The sequence below is a fragment of the Macrosteles quadrilineatus genome, unplaced genomic scaffold (assembly GCF_028750875.1).
Source record: "Macrosteles quadrilineatus isolate MER2022 unplaced genomic scaffold, UCM_ALF_1.0 Scaffold_5__1_contigs__length_97177068, whole genome shotgun sequence".
Taxonomy (NCBI): Eukaryota; Metazoa; Arthropoda; class Insecta; order Hemiptera; family Cicadellidae; genus Macrosteles; species Macrosteles quadrilineatus.
In genome coordinates this window covers 88,247,057-88,268,683 of record NW_026542598.1, presented here as the reverse complement: position 1 = coordinate 88,268,683, position 21,627 = coordinate 88,247,057, and the positions used below count along the sequence as shown (strand labels likewise).

General features: G+C 35.0%; 1 protein-coding gene across 2 annotated transcripts in view; it reads left to right on the top strand.

The window, feature by feature from the left end:
• The window catches only part of LOC128994479 (uncharacterized), a 41,042-nt gene that overhangs the window by 4,811 nt on the left and 14,604 nt on the right, over positions 1-21,627 (top strand). The gene's annotated exons all lie outside the window — the stretch shown is intronic.

Below are 21,627 nucleotides of genomic sequence, written 5' to 3'. Positions count from 1 at the left end.
GGTGCACCAAGTGTACTTTTAGTTCAGTTGTTTGTAGTTATTTGAGTATTACTTTTGGTTAGGCCTATTTGTTCGCAAAGAAAATGTCGCCTTTTGGTCATGTCGGAAATAGACATGACTTGTTAATTTAGTTCAAGAGCAGAATTGAATTAAATTGAAATTTTACTCAATTTTATTTTATTCCCTTATTTTTTTTATTACACAACATTGAATTAAATTTTACTCAAATTCAAATTGAATAAAAAAAATCCAAATACAAATACAGTTTCAATAAAAGTAATTCCGAAGTATATTTGCAATTGCTCTGTTACGTTCCATTTCTATCCCTATGACACACAAGTTTCACAAGCTGGAGTACAACTGCCAGAGTTCCGGTGTCGGCGTAACGTGAAAGGTGCACCCATGCCAGTGCCGGTTAGAAGTCGGTTTTACGGTATGCCGGATAGATGTGAAAAAAGCCTTTCATGTTCAGACTTGAATGTTTCATGTTTCATGTCATCACAGGAGTGACAAACACACCAACATACACAGACACTGGTCACATTCACTGGTATAAACTCTGGTTACAAACATTGATTGTGTATTAAATATGTCATAACATTTTATTTTTATTTTTTTAACACATAATTTAATAGCCTATTGAAGTTTGAACTATAAAAATGAATAATGCATATTTTTTATTTGTTATTGACAGTGGTTAACTTATAAATTTTGCATAAAATGTAATTATAATTGCTTGTAAAGCTATAAAAAGCCTTTCTTTAGGTAAAAGTAATGTAGGATATAGGACGATTTAGTTAGGGCTTTTTATAAGTAAAAATTTATTTCATACAAAAATAATACCTAACTTAAGGACCCAATATTTTGTTTCATATTTTTAGATTTCTAGTCATTTGTACAAACATATATTAAATTGATGAACCTTTTGTATTATTTAAGTTCATCATGCATATTCGTCATCAAATGAAATTTTTAGCTTAATCAAATTTAATTTTTGACTTTCACGTGTGATAACAATGTTAATAGTCAAAACCCCACTGATGTTATTATACCATTTGAAAGATAATTTTATCCTCTTTCCAGTGATATATAGTTTTATAGGTTTATCTGGAGAGAGATTTTTGCTATCAAACCTTTTGTAACAGAATGTTCCGATTTCAAAAAAATCGAATTATTTGTATTTAGGAATTTTTTTTGGTGTGATAATAGGTAATAGTTATCATTTAACTTGTGTAATATGATTCTGCATTAAGTTTTGGATATATAAGTAAAATTTGAAGCCCATATCTTCAAAATTGTCCTTTTCACATAGAAAGACAAGAATATATGCATTTCAGTTTAGAGCAAAAATAAGTCTCGGAAACTGAATTTGTGTGAAACTTAAAATGGCCGTATCTCTGAAGCCCTTGGTCAGAATGAGATAAAATTTTGGATTTCTTCTTATCTATACTTATATATTGTCTATGCAAAATTTTATTGAAATCAGAAAACCTTGGGTGACAAGTCTACTTTTGGCTGGATAATTTGGCGTGGAATGACCCGCCTACTTTAATTCATTCCCAGCTCCATAGTAGAAATAGCTCCCACTGCATTGAAATAGCAGAAAAGACAGAGAAACGCGGGAAAACAGTACAGTCGCGTACACAACTCGCTCGCCGAGCGCCAGTACAGTCGGGTCCTACGAGAATCTCCACTCCAGTAGCGTACGGTACTTGTACTAACAAAATTAGTTGTTGTTTTGAGAGTAGAGGGTTTATTTTTAAAAACCTGGTAAAAATAAAACTAACAATTCCGTTTTATACGAGTAGATATATAAAACTGAAAAAATATTGTGTACTACAGTAAAATTCTAAAAACATCGATGTACGATAAACATCGTTAGCTCACTATGGATCTGGCAAAAACATCGAACATCGAAAGAAAACATCGATGTTTCAAAAACATCGGCCATCGATGCTCATCCCTAGTTCAGTCAAACTTTTGATATTTTACAGGAGAGCGTTTTTATTATCTAGGTACCTACTTTAATCTTGTATGGACTTTACTACACTGTTGTGAGGCGTTTAATTCGGGTAGGTTAACCTATCCTAAATTTACCTCCGATTTGCTCGGACAGCTCGAGAGTAGTCCAGGGTTCTAGCTGACAGTCCCCGTCGCTCGCTAATTGCTTCTCGATCTTGTAAATATACCTTCGTCGTCCTACTTGCACGGGTACACTATAGTTGTATGCCAGCACAACGACGCACTGACTAGGAATAAGTCGGCACTAAATACACTGCTTACTGAATGAACTAAAGTACTTGACCAGCTTCTAGGCCTAACAAAAGGAATCGCTTCTCAAATAAAAACTAAAATAATAGGTACTCTCATAGTGAACCGAAATGTCGTAACACGCAATTATAAAATAACGAAATAAAAATTAATCTGAGCTAATAGGCCAAGGCACTTATTGGCTTCGAAATAACTAAATATTATACTTGATATGAACTAAAATAAAACCACTTTTAGATAAATAAACTAAAAGGTGTAGGCTACTGCTGCACTGCACTCGCAGTGCCGGCCTGAGAAATACAATACGCAAATCTCTTACAACTAAGATGATTGTCAAAAAAAATAACTTTTACTCGCCAAAGTAAAGCGGGAAAATATGATTAGTACTGTAAGGATATACTGCAGTACTTGCGTCGGTCGATACTTAGTTCGCTTAATATTATTGCTTTTTTTTATCTCGCTCGTTGCGAATCGCATCTACATCTTAACGCTCGCAGCAGGTCCGCCGTATGGTCTCCGGAGAGGGTGTTTAGCGAACATGCGCTCGCCATCGACTGCCCCGAGAAATGTCCACTCTCCGGCGGTCTCGGCTAATCCCCACTACCGCTACGTCAGCGCCCCGAGGTCGCGGCGGCCAAGTCACGAACTAGGAGACTTGACTTGCAGTGGACATGTTTGTCATTGTTGTCATTGTTCGCGGCCTTAAAATAATGAAAACAAACCCCCTAATGAAATTTGCCCATTACACGTCCCTATGTTTTAATGAGAAAAATTGAACATGGGCAATATTAGGCCTATATCTGAGGAATATGTTTGCATAGTTTGGAAATTTAAATAAGTCTGCATTACTACTAAAAAAAATTTTTATTGAAAATATTAACACCCTTTACATGTCAAAAACGTGTCAAGTCCATTCCTTACATGCTAAAAGCACAATATTATAGGCCCTAGCACGATATATTATTGAGTTTATGGTTAACTTAATTCCTGTCTATTATTTCTTTTTTTCTGGTCATTTTTCTTTTTCCCATTTTTATTCTTCTCTTTTTCCTTTCCCACTTTTTTCTCATTTTTCTCCTTTACGTTGCTGTAACCTTGCGTTGTAAAAAAAATGTCTTGCTTATTGTTTTACTCTCCATAGCTAGTTATATTCACACCAATCACTGAACTGCACAACAATCACTATAGGCTATTCATAAACACCTGGCACAAAATCACATTCCAAATAAATATAAATTTGACTACGTCCATCTTTTAATGTGGGGTGAGGAATGGGTGACTAAAAGGGGTAGAGGAGGCCACATTAAAAATAAATATAAATTTAAACATAATACACATCACATAGTCATTTTAAATGTCATGAGGAATGGATGGCTAAAAAGGGGGGGAGGAGACCACATTCAAAAAATTAAAAAAAATTTACCTACTGTCAATTTTTTAAGGTGGGCGAGGAATGGATGGCTAAAAGGGGTGGAGGAGGCCACATTCAAAGTAAATATAAATTTGACTAGGCCTACTGCCATTTTTTTATGTGGGCGAGCAATGGATGGCTAAAAGGGGTGGAGGATTCACATGTAAAATAAATATAAACTCAAACATGATACACATCACATGTTTTAAGTGGGGTGAGAAATGGGTGGCTAAAAGGGGTGGAGGAGGCCACATTCAAAATAAATATAAATTCAGATACACATCACATAGGTAGTGATTTTAAAAGCAATGACATGTAACAGACTACTGTCATGTTTTAATGAGGGGTGAGAAATGGGTGGCTAAAAGGGGTGGATTAGGCCACATTCAAAATAAATATAAATTCAGATACACATCACATAGTGATTTTAATAGCAATTACATGTAACAGACCTACTGTCATGTTTCAATGATGGGTGAGAAATGGGTGGCTAAAAGGGGTGGAGGAGGCCACATTCAAAATAAATATAAATTTAAACATGATACACATCTCACAATGATTTTAAAAGCAATGACATGTAACAGACTACTGTCGTGTTTTAATGAGGGGTGAGAAATGGGTGGCTAAAAGGGGTGGAGGAGGCCATATTCAAAATAAATATAAATTTAAACATGATACACATCTCATAGTGATTTTAAAAGCAATTACATGTAAGTGACTTCTGTCATGTTTTAATAGGGGTGAGAAATGGGCGACTAAAAGCGGTGGAGGAGGCCACATTCAAAATAAATATAAATTTAAACATGATACACATCACATAGTGATTTTAAAAGCAATTACATGTAACAGACTACTGTCATCTTTTAATGAGGGGTGAGAAATGGGTGGCTAAAAGGGGTGGAGGAGGCCATATTCAAAATAAATATAAATTTAAACATGATACACATCTCATAGTGATTTTAAAAGCAATTACATGTAACAGACTACTGTCATGTTTTAAGAGGGGTGAGAAATGGGTGGCTAAAAGGGGTGGAGGAGGCCACATTAAAAATAAATATAAATTCAGATACACATCACATAGTGATTTTAATAGCAATTACATATAACAGACCTACTGTCATGTTTCAATGAGGGGCGAGAAATGGGTGGCTAAAAGGGGTGGAGGAGGCCACAATCAAAATAAATATAAATTTAAACATGATACACATCTCACAATGATTTTAAAAGCAATTAGATGTAACAGACTACTGTCATGTTTTAATGAGGGGTGAGAAATGGGTGGCTAAAAGGGGTGGAGGAGGCCACATTCAAAATAAATATAAACTTAAACATGATACACATCACATAGTGATTTTAAAAGCAATTACATGTAACAGACTATTGTCATGTTTTAATGAGGGGTGAGAAATGGGTGGCTAAAAGGGGTGGAGGAGGCCACATTCAAAATAAATATAAATTTAAACATGATACACATCACATAGTGATTTTAAAAGCAATTACATGTAACAGACTACTATCATGTTTTAATGAGGGGTGAGAAATGGGTGGCTAGAAGTTGTGGAGAAGGCCACATTCAAAATAAATATAAATTCAGATACACATCACATAGGTAGTGATTTTAAAAGCAATGACATGTAACAGACTACTGTCATTTTTAATGATGGGTGAGAAATGGGTGGCTAAAAAGGGTGGAGGAGGCCATATTCAAAATAAATATAAATTTAAACATGATACACATCTCACAATGATTTTAAAAGCAATGACATGTAACAGACTACTGTCGTGTTTTAATGAGGGGTGAGAAATGGGTGGCTAAAAGGGGTGGAGGAGGTCACTTTGAAAATAAATATAAATTTGACTATTGTCATCTTTAAATGTGGGATGAGGAATGGATGGCTAAAAAGGGATGGAGGAGGCCACATTCAAAATAAATATTAATTCAGATACACATCACATAGTGATTTCAAAAGCAATTACATGTAAGTGACTACTGTCATGTTTTAATAGGGGTGAGAAATGGGCGACTAAAAGCGGTGGAGGAAGCCACATTCAAAATAAATATAAATTTAAACATGATACACATCACATAGTGATTTTAAAAGCAATTACATGTAACAGACTACTGTCATCTTTTAATGAGGGGTGAGAAATGGGTGGCTAAAAGGGGTGGAGGAGGCCATATTCAAAATAAATATAAATTTAAACATGATACACATCTCATAGTGATTTTAAAAGCATTTACATGTAACAGACTACTGTCATGTTTTAAGAGGGGTGAGAAATGGGTGGCTAAAAGGGGTGGAGGAGGCCACATTAAAAATAAATATAAATTCAGATACACATCACATAGTGATTTTAATAGCAATTACATGTAACAGACCTACTGTCATGTTTCAATGAGGGGCGAGAAATGGGTGGCTAAAAGGGGTGGAGGAGGCCACAATCAAAATAAATATAAATTTAAACATGATACACATCTCACAATGATTTTAAAAGCAATTAGATGTAACAGACTACTGTCATGTTTTAATGAGGGGTGAGAAATGGGTGGCTAAAAGGGGTGGAGGAGGCCACATTCAAAATAAATATAAACTTAAACATGATACACATCACATAGTGATTTTAAAAGCAATTACATGTAACAGACTATTGTCATGTTTTAATGAGGGGTGAGAAATGGGTGGCTAAAAGGGGTGGAGGAGGCCACATTCAAAATAAATATAAATTTAAACATGATACACATCACATAGTGATTTTAAAAGCAATTACATGTAACAGACTACTATCATGTTTTAATGAGGGGTGAGAAATGGGTGGCTAAAAGGGGTGGAGAAGGCCACATTCAAAATAAATATAAATTCAGATACACATCACATAGGTAGTGATTTTAACACGTTCGCTGCTACGGACGTTCCGGAACGTCAGCCGGGCCACGGCGCCAGGAGCTAAGAACGTTCCAGAACGTCACCGTTCATTGTTGTTTAACGTTGCTATGGATAAGCCAGCACGTCACAAGCGTTCCATATTTCTTTGCAGCTCGTGGGGACGTACTTTTCTGACAATAAAAAATATAGTTTCCCAAATCACCACCAGGGTCGTTTGGAACAGGGCTTTGTTTTACCTCTTTCCTGCTAGATAGCGACACTACTTTAACGACTGTAACCTGGGTAGTGCTGCTATCTATCAGAATCACTTAGTACTATATCCAAAGCCAGTTTTATTGCAGAACATTGCCATCCAGTATAACTACTGTTGTTTTTATTGTAATTCAGTGTATCGGTGGCAATGTCACCCAGCGGCCGAGCGTTAGTTCAGCAACTGGCGCCGTCCCGGCATCTAGCGCTCAGCAGCGAACGTGTTAAAAGCAATGACATGTAACAGACTACTGTCATTTTTAATGAGGGGTGAGAAATGGGTGGCTAAAAGGGGTGGAGGAGGCCATATTCAAAATAAATATAAATTTAAACATGATACACATCTCATAGTGATTTAAAAAGAAATTACATGTAACAGACTACTGTCATGTTTTAAGAGGGGTGAGAAATGGGTGGCTAAAACGGGTGGAGGAGGCCACATTCAAAATAAATATAAATTCAGATACACATCACATAGTGATTTTAATAGCAATTACATGTAACAGACCTACTGTCATGTTTCAATGAGGGGTGAGAAATGGGTGGCTAAAAGGGGTGGAGGAGGTCACTTTTAAAATAAATATAAATTTGACTATTGTCATCTTTAAATGTGGGATGAGGAATGGATGGCTAAAAAGGGATGGAGGAGGCCACATTCAAAATAAATATAAATTCAGATACACATCACATGGTGATTTTAATAGCAATTACATGTAACATACCTACTGTCATGTTTCAATGAGGGGTGAGAAATGGGTGGCTAAAAGGGGTGGAGAGGGCCACATTCAAAATAAATATAAATTTAAACATGATACACATCTCACAATGATTTTAAAAGCAATGACATGTAACAGACTACTGTCATTTTTAATGAGGGGTGAGAAATGGGTGGCTAAAAGGGGTGGAGGAGGCCACATTCAAAATAAATATAAACTTAAACATGATACACATCACATAGTGATTTTAAAAGCAATTACATGTAACAGACTATTGTCATGTTTTAATGAGGGGTGAGAAATGGGTGGCTAAAAGGGGTGGAGGAGGTCACATTCAAAATAAATATAAATTTAAACATGATACACATCACATAGTGATTTTAAAAGCAATTACATGTAACAGACTACTATCATGTTTTAATGAGGGGTGAGAAATGGGTGGCTAGAAGTTGTGGAGAAGGCCACATTCAAAATAAATATAAATTGAGATACACATCACATAGGTAGTGATTTTAAAAGCAATGACATGTAACAGACTACTGTCATTTTTAATGATGGGTGAGAAATGGGTGGCTAAAAAGGGTGGAGGAGGCCATATTCAAAATAAATATAAATTTAAACATGATACACATCTCATAGTGATTTAAAAAGAAATTACATGTAACAGACTACTGTCATGTTTTAAGAGGGGTGAGAAATGGGTGGCTAAAAGGGGAGGAGGAGGCCACATTCAAAATAAATATAAATTCAGATACACATCACATGGTGATTTTAATAGCAATTACATGTAACAGACCTACTGTCATGTTTCAATGAGGGGTGAGAAATGGGTGGCTAAAAGGGGTGGAGGAGGCCACATTCAAAATAAATATAAATTTAAACATGATACACATCTCACAATGATTTTAAAAGCAATGACATGTAACAGACTACTGTCGTGTTTTAATGAGGGGTGAGAAATGGGTGGCTAAAAGGGGTGGAGGAGGTCACTTTTAAAATAAATATAAATTTGACTATTGTCATCTTTAAATGTGGGATGAGGAATGGATGGCTAAAAAGGGATGGAGGAGGCCACATTCAAAATAAATATTAATTCAGATACACATCACATAGTGATTTCAAAAGCAATTACATGTAAGTGACTACTGTCATGTTTTAATAGGGGTGAGAAATGGGCGACTAAAAGCGGTGGAGGAAGCCACATTCAAAATAAATATAAATTTAAACATGATACACATCACATAGTGATTTTAAAAGCAATTACATGTAACAGACTACTGTCATCTTTTAATGAGGGGTGAGAAATGGGTGGCTAAAAGGGGTGGAGGAGGCCATATTCAAAATAAATATAAATTTAAACATGATACACATCTCATAGTGATTTTAAAAGCATTTACATGTAACAGACTACTGTCATGTTTTAAGAGGGGTGAGAAATGGGTGGCTAAAAGGGGTGGAGGAGGCCACATTAAAAATAAATATAAATTCAGATACACATCACATAGTGATTTTAATAGCAATTACATGTAACAGACCTACTGTCATGTTTCAATGAGGGGCGAGAAATGGGTGGCTAAAAGGGGTGGAGGAGGCCACAATCAAAATAAATATAAATTTAAACATGATACACATCTCACAATGATTTTAAAAGCAATTAGATGTAACAGACTACTGTCATGTTTTAATGAGGGGTGAGAAATGGGTGGCTAAAAGGGGTGGAGGAGGCCACATTCAAAATAAATATAAACTTAAACATGATACACATCACATAGTGATTTTAAAAGCAATTACATGTAACAGACTATTGTCATGTTTTAATGAGGGGTTAGAAATGGGTGGCTAAAAGGGGTGGAGGAGGCCACATTCAAAATAAATATAAATTTAAACATGATACACATCACATAGTGATTTTAAAAGCAATTACATGTAACAGACTACTATCATGTTTTAATGAGGGGTGAGAAATGGGTGGCTAAAAGGGGTGGAGAAGGCCACATTCAAAATAAATATAAATTCAGATACACATCACATAGGTAGTGATTTTAAAAGCAATGACATGTAACAGACTACTGTCATTTTTAATGAGGGTTGAGAAATGGGTGGCTAAAAGGGGTGGAGGAGGCCATATTCAAAATAAATATAAATTTAAACATGATACACATCTCATAGTGATTTAAAAAGAAATTACATGTAACAGACAACTGTCATGTTTTAAGAGGGGTGAGAAATGGGTGGCTAAAAGGGGTGGAGGAGGCCACATTCAAAATAAATATAAATTCAGATACACATCACATAGTGATTTTAATAGCAATTACATGTAACAGACCTACTGTCATGTTTCAATGAGGGGTGAGAAATGGGTGGCTAAAAGGGGTGGAGGAGGTCACTTTTAAAATAAATATAAATTTGACTATTGTCATCTTTAAATGTGGGATGAGGAATGGATGGCTAAAAAGGGATGGAGGAGGCCACATTCAAAATAAATATAAATTCAGATACACATCACATGGTGATTTTAATAGCAATTACATGTAACATACCTACTGTCATGTTTCAATGAGGGGTGAGAAATGGGTGGCTAAAAGGGGTGGAGAGGGCCACATTCAAAATAAATATAAATTTAAACATGATACACATCTCACAATGATTTTAAAAGCAATGACATGAAACAGACTACTGTCATTTTTAATGAGGGGTGAGAAATGGGTGGCTAAAAGGGGTGGAGGAGGCCATATTCAAAATAAATATAAATTTAAACATGATACACATCTCATAGTGATTTAAAAAGAAATTACATGTAACAGACTACTGTCATGTTTTAAGAGGGGTGAGAAATGGGTGGCTAAAAGGGGTGGAGGAGGCCACATTCAAAATAAATATAAATTCAGATACACATCACATAGTGATTTTAATAGCAATTACATGTAACAGACCTACTGTCATGTTTCAATGAGGGGTGAGAAATGGGTGGCTAAAAGGGGTGGAGGAGGCCACATTCAAAATAAATATAAATTTAAACATGATACACATCTCACAATGATTTTAAAAGCAATGACATGTAACAGACTACCGTCATGTTTTAATGAGGGGTGAGAAATGGGTGGCTAAAAGGGGTGGAGGAGGTCACTTTTAAAATAAATATAAATTTGACTATCGTCATCTTTAAATGTGGGATGAGGAATGGATGGCTAAAAAGGGATGGAGGAGGCCACATTTAAAATAAATATTAATTCAGATACACATCACATAGTGATTTCAAAAGCAATTACATGTAAGTGACTACTGTCATGTTTTAATAGGGGTGAGAAATGGGCGACTAAAAGCGGTGGAGGAGGCCACATTCAAAATAAATATAAATTTAAACATGATACACATCACATAGTGATTTTAAAAGCAATTACATGTAACAGACTACTGTCATGTTTTGAGAGGGGTGAGAAATGGGTGGCTAAAAGGGGTGGAGGAGGCCACATAAAAAAAAAATATAAATTCAGATACACATCACATAGTGATTTTAATAGAAATTACATGTAACAGACCTACTGTCATGTTTCAATGAGGGGCGAGAAATGGGTGGCTAAAAGGGGTGGAGGAGCCTACAATCAAAATAAATATAAATTTAAACATGATACACATCTCACAAATGATTTTAAAAGCAATTAGATGTAACAGACTACTGTCATGTTTTAATGAGGGGTGAGAAATGGGTGGCTAAAAGGGGTGGAGGAGGCCACATTCAACATAAATATAAACTTAAACATGATACACATCACATAGTGATTTTAAAAGCAATTACATGTAACAGACTATTGTCATGTTTTAATGAGGGGTGAGAAATGGGTGGCTAAAAGTTGTGGAGGAGGCCACATTCAAAATAAATATAAATTTAAACATGATACACATCACATAGTGATTTTAAAAGCAATTACATGTAACAGACTACTATCATGTTTTAAGGTGGGGTGAGAAATGGGTGGCTAAAAGGGGTGGAGAAGGCCACATTCAAAATAAATATAAATTCAGATACACATCACATAGGTAGTGATTTTAAAAGCAATGACATGTAACAGACTACTGTCATTTTTAATGAGGGGTGAGAAATGGGTGGCTAAAAGGGGTGGAGGAGGCCATATTCAAAATAAATATAAATTTAAACATGATACACATCTCATAGTGATTTAAAAAGAAATTACATGTAACAGACTACTGTCATGTTTTAAGAGGGGTGAGAAATGGGTGGCTAAAAGGGGTGGAGGAGGCCACATTCAAAATAAATATAAATTCAGATACACATCACATAGTGATTTTAATAGCAATTACATGTAACAGACCTACTGTCATGTTTCAATGAGGGGTGAGAAATGGGTGGCTAAAAGGGGTGGAGGAGGTCACTTTTAAAATAAATATAAATTTGACTATTGTCATCTTTAAATGTGGGATGAGGAATGGATGGCTAAAAAGGGATGGAGGAGGCCACATTCAAAATAAATATAAATTCAGATACACATCACATGGTGATTTTAATAGCAATTACATGTAACATACCTACTGTCATGTTTCAATGAGGGGTGAGAAATGGGTGGCTAAAAGGGGTGGAGGAGGCCACATTCAAAATAAATATAAATTTAAACATGATACACATCTCACAATGATTTTAAAAGCAATGACATGTAACAGACTACTGTCATTTTTAATGAGGGGTGAGAAATGGGTGGCTAAAAGGGGTGGAGGAGGCCATATTCAAAATAAATATAAATTTAAACATGATACACATCTCATAGTGATTTAAAAAGAAATTACATGTAACAGACTACTGTCATGTTTTAAGAGGGGTGAGAAATGGGTGGCTAAAAGGGGTGGAGGAGGCCACATTCAAAATAAATATAAATTCAGATACACATTACATGGTGATTTTAATAGCAATTACATGTAACAGACCTACTGTCATGTTTCAATGAGGGGTGAGAAATGGGTGGCTAAAAGGGGTGGAGGAGGCCACATTCAAAAAAAATATAAATTTAAACATAATACACATCTCACAATGATTTTAAAAGCAATGACATGTAACAGACTACTGTCATTTTTAATGAGGGGTGAGAAATGGGTGGCTAAAAGGGGTGGAGGAGGCCATATTCAAAATAAATATAAATTTAAACATGATACACATCTCATAGTGATTTAAAAAGAAATTACATGTAACAGACTACTGTCATGTTTTAAGAGGGGTGAGAAATGGGTGGCTAAAAGGGGTGGAGGAGGCCACATTCAAAATAAATATAAATTCAGATACACATTACATGGTGATTTTAATAGCAATTACATGTAACAGACCTACTGTCATGTTTCAATGAGGGGTGAGAAATGGGTGGCTAAAAGGGGTGGAGGAGGCCACATTCAAAATAAATATAAATTTAAACATGATACACATCTCACAATGATTTTAAAAGCAATGACATGTAACAGACTACTGTCATTTTTAATGAGGGGTGAGAAATGGGTGGCTAAAAGGGGTGGAGGAGGCCATATTCAAAATAAATATAAATTTAAACATGATACACATCTCATAGTGATTTAAAAAGAAATTACATGTAACAGACTATTGTCATGTTTTAATGAGGGGTGAGAAATGGGTGGCTAAAAGGGGTGGAGGAGGCCACATTCAAAATAAATATAAATTTAAACATGATACACATCACATAGTGATTTTAAAAGCAATTACATGTAACAGACTACTATCATGTTTTAATGAGGGGTGAGAAATGGGTGGCTAAAAGTTGTGGAGAAGGCCACATTCAAAATAAATATAAATTCAGATACACATCACATAGGTAGTGATTTTAAAAGCAATGACATGTAACAGACTACTGTCATTTTTAATGATGGGTGAGAAATGGGTGGCTAAAAAGGGTGGAGGAGGCCATATTCAAAATAAATATAAATTTAAACATGATACACATCTCACAATGATTTTAAAAGCAATTAGATGTAACAGACTACTGTCATGTTTTAATGAGGGGTGAGAAATGGGTGGCTAAAAGGGGTGGAGGAGGCCACATTCAAAATAAATATAAACTTAAACATGATACACATCACATAGTGATTTTAAAAGCAATTACATGTAACAGACTATTGTCATGTTTTAATGAGGGGTGAGAAATGGGTGGCTAAAAGGGGTGGAGGAGGCCACATTCAAAATAAATATAAATTTAAACATGATACACATCACATAGTGATTTTAAAAGCAATTACATGTAACAGACTACTATCATGTTTTAATGAGGGTTGAGAAATGGGTGGCTAAAAGTTGTGGAGAAGGCCACATTCAAAATAAATATAAATTCAGATACACATCACATAGGTAGTGATTTTAAAAGCAATGACATGTAACAGACTACTGTCATTTTTAATGATGGGTGAGAAATGGGTGGCTAAAAAGGGTGGAGGAGGCCATATTCAAAATAAATATAAATTTAAACATGATACACATCTCATAGTGATTTAAAAAGAAATTACATGTAACAGACTACTGTCATGTTTTAAGAGGGGTGAGAAATGGGTGGCTAAAAGGGGTGGAGGAGGCCACATTCAAAATAAATATAAATTCAGATACACATCACATGGTGATTTTAATAGCAATTACATGTAACAGACCTACTGTCATGTTTCAATGAGGGGTGAGAAATGGGTGGCTAAAAGGGGTGGAGGAGGCCACATTCAAAATAAATATAAATTTAAACATGATACACATCTCACAATGATTTTAAAAGCAATGACATGTAACAGACTACTGTCGTGTTTTAATGAGGGGTGAGAAATGGGTGGCTAAAAGGGGTGGAGGAGGTCACTTTTAAAATAAATATAAATTTGACTATTGTCATCTTTAAATGTGGGATGAGGAATGGATGGCTAAAAAGGGATGGAGGAGGCCACATTCAAAATAAATATTAATTTAGATACACATCACATTGTGATTTCAAAAGCAATTACATGTAAGTGACTACTGTCATGTTTTAATAGGGGTGAGAAATGGGCGACTAAAAGCGGTGGAGGAAGCCACATTCAAAATAAATATAAATTTAAACATGATACACATCACATAGTGATTTTAAAAGCAATTACATGTAACAGACTACTGTCATCTTTTAATGAGGGGTGAGAAATGGGTGGCTAAAAGGGGTGGAGGAGGCCACATTCAAAATAAATATAAATTTAAACATGATACACATCACATAGTGATTTTAAAAGCAATTACATGTAACAGACTACTATCATGTTTTAATGAGGGGTGAGAAATGGGTGGCTAAAAGTTGTGGAGAAGGCCACATTCAAAATAAATATAAATTCAGATACACATCACATAGGTAGTGATTTTAAAAGCAATGACATGTAACAGACTACTGTCATTTTTAATGATGGGTGAGAAATGGGTGGCTAAAAAGGGTGGAGGAGGCCATATTCAAAATAAATATAAATTTAAACATGATACACATCTCATAGTGATTTAAAAAGAAATTACATGTAACAGACTACTGTCATGTTTAAAGAGGGGTGAGAAATGGGTGGCTAAAAGGGGTGGAGGAGGCCACATTCAAAATAAATATAAATTCAGATACACATCACATGGTGATTTTAATAGCAATTACATGTAACAGACCTACTGTCATGTTTCAATGAGGGGTGAGAAATGGGTGGCTAAAAGGGGTGGAGGAGGCCACATTCAAAATAAATATAAATTTAAACATGATACACATCTCACAATGATTTTAAAAGCAATGACATGTAACAGACTACTGTCGTGTTTTAATGAGGGGTGAGAAATGGGTGGCTAAAAGGGGTGGAGGAGGTCACTTTTAAAATAAATATAAATTTGACTATTGTCATCTTTAAATGTGGGATGAGGAATGGATGGCTAAAAAGGGATGGAGGAGGCCACATTCAAAATAAATATTAATTCAGATACACATCACATAGTGATTTCAAAAGCAATTACATGTAAGTGACTACTGTCATGTTTTAATAGGGGTGAGAAATGGGCGACTAAAAGCGGTGGAGGAAGCCACATTCAAAATAATTATAAATTTAAACATGATACACATCACATAGTGATTTTAAAAGCAATTACATGTAACAGACTACTGTCATCTTTAAATGAGGGGTGAGAAATGGGTGGCTAAAAGGGGTGGAGGAGGCCATATTCAAAATAAATATAAATTTAAACATGATACACATCTCATAGTGATTTTAAAAGCATTTACATGTAACAGACTACTGTCATGTTTTAAGAGGGGTGAGAAATGGGTGGCTAAAAGGGGTGGAGGAGGCCACATTAAAAATAAATATAAATTCAGATACACATCACATAGTGATTTTAATAGCAATTACATGTAACAGACCTACTGTCATGTTTCAATGAGGGGCGAGAAATGGGTGGCTAAAAGGGGTGGAGGAGGCCACAATCAAAATAAATATAAATTTAAACATGATACACATCTCACAATGATTTTAAAAGCAATTAGATGTAACAGACTACTGTCATGTTTTAATGATGGGTGAGAAATGGGTGGCTAAAAGGGGTGGAGGAGGCCACATTCAAAATAAATATAAACTTAAACATGATACACATCACATAGTGATTTTAAAAGCAATTACATGTAACAGACTATTGTCATGTTTTAATGAGGGGTGAGAAATGGGTGGCTAAAAGGGGTGGAGGAGGCCACATTCAAAATAAATATAAATTTAAACATGATACACATCACATAGTGATTTTAAAAGCAATTACATGTAACAGACTATTATCATGTTTTAATGAGGGGTGAGAAATGGGTGGCTAAAAGGGGTGGAGAAGGCAACATTCAAAATAAATAAAAATTCAGATACACATCACATAGGTAGTGATTTTAAAAGCAATGACATGTAACAGACTACTGTCATTTTTAATGAGGGGTGAGAAATGGGTGGCTTAAAGGGGTGGAGGAAGCCATATTCAAAATAAATATAAATTTAAACATGATACACGTCTCATAGTGATTTAAAAAGAAATTACATGTAACAGACTACTGTCATGTTTTAAGAGGGGTGAGAAATGGGTGGCTAAAAGGGGTGGAGGAGGCCACATTCAAAATAAATATAAATTCAGATACACATCACATAGTGATTTTAATAGCAATTACATGTAACAGACCTACTGTCATGTTTCAATGAGGGGTGAGAAATGGGTGGCTAAAAGGGGTGGAGGAGGTCACTTTTAAAATAAATATAAATTTGACTATTGTCATCTTTAAATGTGGGATGAGGAATGGATGGCTAAAAAGGGATGGAGGAGGCCACATTCAAAATAAATATTAATTCAGATACACATCACATAGTGATTTCAAAAGCAATTACATGTAAGTGACTACTGTCATGTTTTAATAGGGGTGAGAAATGGGCGACTAAAAGCGGTGGAGGAGGCCACATTCAAAATAAATATAAATATAAATTCAGATACACATCACATAGGTAGTGATTTTAAAAGCAATGACATGTAACAGACTACTGTCATTTTTAATGAGGGGTGAGAAATGGGTGGCTAAAAGGGGTGGAGGAGGCCATATTCAAAATAAATATAAATTTAAACATGATACACATCTCATAGTGATTTAAAAAGAAATTACATGTAACAGACTACTGTCATGTTTTAAGAGGGGTGAGAAATGGGTGGCTAAAAGGGGTGGAGGAGGCCACATTCAAAATAAATATAAATTCAGATACACATCACATAGTGATTTTAATAGCAATTACATGTAACAGACCTACTGTCATGTTTCAATGAGGGGTGAGAAATGGGTGGCTAAAAGGGGTGGAGGAGGCCACATTCAAAATAAATATAAATTTAAACATGATACACATCTCACAATGATTTTAAAAGCAATGACATGTAACAGACTACTGTCATGTTTTAATGAGGGGTGAGAAATGGGTGGCTAAAAGGGGTGGAGGAGGCCACTTTTAAAATAAATATAAATTTGACTATCGTCATCTTTAAATGTGGGATGAGGAATGGATGGCTAAAAAGGGATGGAGGAGGCCACATTTAAAATAAATATTAATTCAGATACACATCACATAGTGATTTTAAAAGCAATTACATGTAACAGACTACTGTCATGTTTTGAGAGGGGTGAGAAATGGGTGGCTAAAAGGGGTGGAGGAGGCCACATTAAAAATAAATATAAATTCAGATACACATCACATAGTGATTTTAATAGCAATTACATGTAACAGACCTACTGTCATGTTTCAATGAGAGGCGAGAAATGGGTGGCTAAAAGGGGTGGAGGAGCCTACAATCAAAATAAATATAAATTTAAACATGATACACATCTCACAATGATTTTAAAAGCAATTAGATGTAACAGACTACTGTCATGTTTTAATGAGGGGTGAGAAATGGGTGGCTAAAAGGGGTGGAGGAGGCTACATTCAAAATAAATATAAACTTAAACATGATACACATCACATAGTGATTTTAAAAGCAATTACATGTAACAGACTATTGTCATGTTTTAATGAGGGGTGAGAAATGGGTGGCTAAAAGGGGTGGAGGAGGCCACATTCAAAATAAATATAAATTTAAACATGATACACATCACATAGTGATTTTAAAAGCAATTACATGTAACAGACTACTATCATGTTTTAAGGAGGGGTGAGAAATGGGTGGCTAAAAGGGGTGGAGAAGGCCACATTCAAAATAAATATAAATTCAGATACACATCACATAGGTAGTGATTTTAAAAGCAATGACATGTAACAGACTACTGTCATTTTTAATGATTGGTGAGAAATGGGTGGCTAAAAGGTGTGGAGGAGGCCATATTCAAAATAAATATAAATTTAAACATGATACACATCTCATAGTGATTTAAAAAGAAATTACATGTAACAGACTACTGTCATGTTTTAAGAGGGGTGAGAAATGGGTGGCTAAAAGGGGTGGAGGAGGCCACATTCAAAATAAATATAAATTCAGATACACATCACATAGTGATTTTAATAGCAATTACATGTAACAGACCTACTGTCATGTTTCAATGAGGGGTGAGAAATGGGTGGCTAAAAGGGGTGGAGGAGGCCACATTCAAAATAAATATAAATTTAAACATGATACACATCACATAGTGATTTTAAAAGCAATTACATGTAACAGACTACTGTCATGTTTTAATGAGGGGTGAGAAATGGGTGGCTAAAAGGGGTGGAGGAGGCCACTTTTAAAATAAATATAAATTTGACTATTGTCATATTTTAATGTGGGGTGAGGAATGGATGGCAAAAAAGGGATGGAGGAGGCCACATTCAAAATAAATATTAATTCAGATACACATCACATAGTGATTTCAAAAGCATTTACATGTAAGGAACTACTGTCATGTTTTAAGAGGGGTGAGAAATGGGTGACTAAAAGCGGTGGAGGAGGCCACATTCAAAATAAATATAAATTTAAACATGATACACATCACATAGTGATTTTAAAAGCAATTACATGTAACAGACTACTGTCATGTTTTAATGAGGGGTGAGAAATGGGTGGCTAAAAGGGGTGGAGGAGGCCCCATTCAAAATAAATATAAATTTAAACATGATACACATCACATAGTGATTTAAAAGCAATTATATAAAACAGACTACTGTCATGTTTTAATGAGGGGTGAGAAATGGGTGGCTAACAGGGGTGGAGGAGGCCCCATTCAAAATAAATATAAATTTAAACATGATACACATCACATAGTGATTTTAAAAGCAATTACATGTAACAGACTACTGTCATGTTTTAATGAGGGGTGAGAAATGGGTGGCGAAAAGGGGTGGTGGAGGCCACATTCAAAATAAATATAAATTTAAACATAATACACATCACATAGTGATTTTAAAAGCAATTATATATAACAGACTACTGCCATGTTTTAATGAGGGGTGAGAATTGGGTGGCTAACAGGGGTGGAGGAGACCCCATTCAAAATAAATATAAATTTAAACATGATACACATCACATAGTGATTTTAAAAGCAATTACATGTAACAGACTACTGTCATGTTTTAATGAGGGGTGAGAAATGGGTGGCTAAAAGGGGTGGAGGAGGCCATATTCAAAATAAATATAAATTTAAACATAATACACATCACATAGTGATTTTAAAAACAATTACATGTAACAGACTACTGTCATGTTTTAATGTGGGGTGAGAAATGGGTGGCTAAAAGGGGTGGAGGAGTCCTCATTCAAAATAAATATAAATTTAAACATGATACACATCTCACAATGATTTTAAAAGCAATGACATGTAACAGACTACTGTCATGTTTTAATGAGGGGTGAGAAATGGGTGGCTAAAAGGGGTGGAGGAGGTCACTTTTAAAATAAATATAAATTTGACTATTGTCATCTTTAAATGTGGGATGAGGAATGGATGGCTAAAAAGGGATGGAGGAGGCCACATTCAAAATAAATATTAATTCAGATACACATCACATAGTGATTTCAAAAGCAATTACATGTAAGTGACTACTGTCATGTTTTAATAGGGGTGAGAAATGGGCGACTAAAAGCGGTGGAGGAGGCCACATTCAAAATAAATATAAATTTAAACATGATGCACATCACATAGTGATTTTAAAAGCAATTACATGTAACAGACTACTGTCATCTTTTAATGAGGGGTGAGAAATGGGTGGCTAAAAGGGGTGGAGGAGGCCATATTCAAAATAAATATAAATTTAAACATGATACACATCACATAGTGATTTTAAAAGCAATTACATGTAACAGACTACTGCCATGTTTTAATGAGGGGTGAGAAATGGGTGGCTAAAAGGGGTGGAGGAGGCCACATTCAAAATAAATATAAATTTAAACATAATACACATCACATAGTGATTTTAAAAGCAATTACATGTAACAGACTACTGTCATGTTTTAATGTGGGGTGAGAAATGGGTGGCTAAAAGGAGTGGAGGAGGCCACATTCAAAATAAATATAAATTTAAACATGATACACATCACATAGCCTAGTGTTTTTAAGCAATTACATGTAAGAGACTACTGTCATGTTTTAATGTGGGGTGAGGAATGGGTGGCTAAAAGGGGTGGAGGAGGCCACATTCAAAATAATATAAATTTAAACATGATACACATCACATAGCCTAGTGATTTTAAGCAATTGCATGTAAGAGACTACTGTCATGTTTTAAGAAGGGGTGAGAAATGGGTGGCTAAAAGGGGTGGAGGAGGCCACATTCAAAGTAAATTTAAATTTGACTACTGTCATCTTTTAGTGTGGGGCGAGGAATGGATGGCTAAAAAGGGGTGGAGGCCACATTCCAGGTATATTTGTAGCCTTTAATCTGAGCTATACCCTGGATTGTATATCTAGGAATATTTGTAGCATTTACTCTGAAATACATTGAGTTGATACAAATGGCAAACATTTAAGATGAAACCATCGGTTGTACGAAATTGTAACCAGATGTGCAAACAACAAACATATCAATAACAATTATAGATTATAACTGACAACTTTTGGGTAATGGACTTACATTTTTTGCTACTATACCTTCTAAAATTGATACTGTGTAAGCGTTATGTATGTATATGCTATATTTACTTCAAAACAAAAACTATAATTTCTTACATTCGTCTTATAATTTTAAGCAAAGTTAATCTATTCACCTACAAATTTAAAACCAAACAACTTTTTTTGTGTAATTAATGAAAGTGCAGGATTTAGTTTAAATAGAATTTTAACATACAAGCAATAATTTAGAACTGTGTTCATGCTCCTCGGACAATAAAAAAGCATAACCTTGGTAAATAATCATTTGTTTATTTGAACCCTCCAGTAATCTAAAAATCATTCCTCAAAAATTAAAAACTCCTTGCATGTATGAATTTTCAAATTTAAGTGCAATACAATACAGAACAATTGTTTATAACAAGGTGATTTGGTATAAAATTACATACATTTACTGTAACTAAAATCTGATTGTAGTGTAAAGGGTGCAGTAATTCACCCAAAATGCCATACTGCAATGCTACATTACTGACTAGAATTAG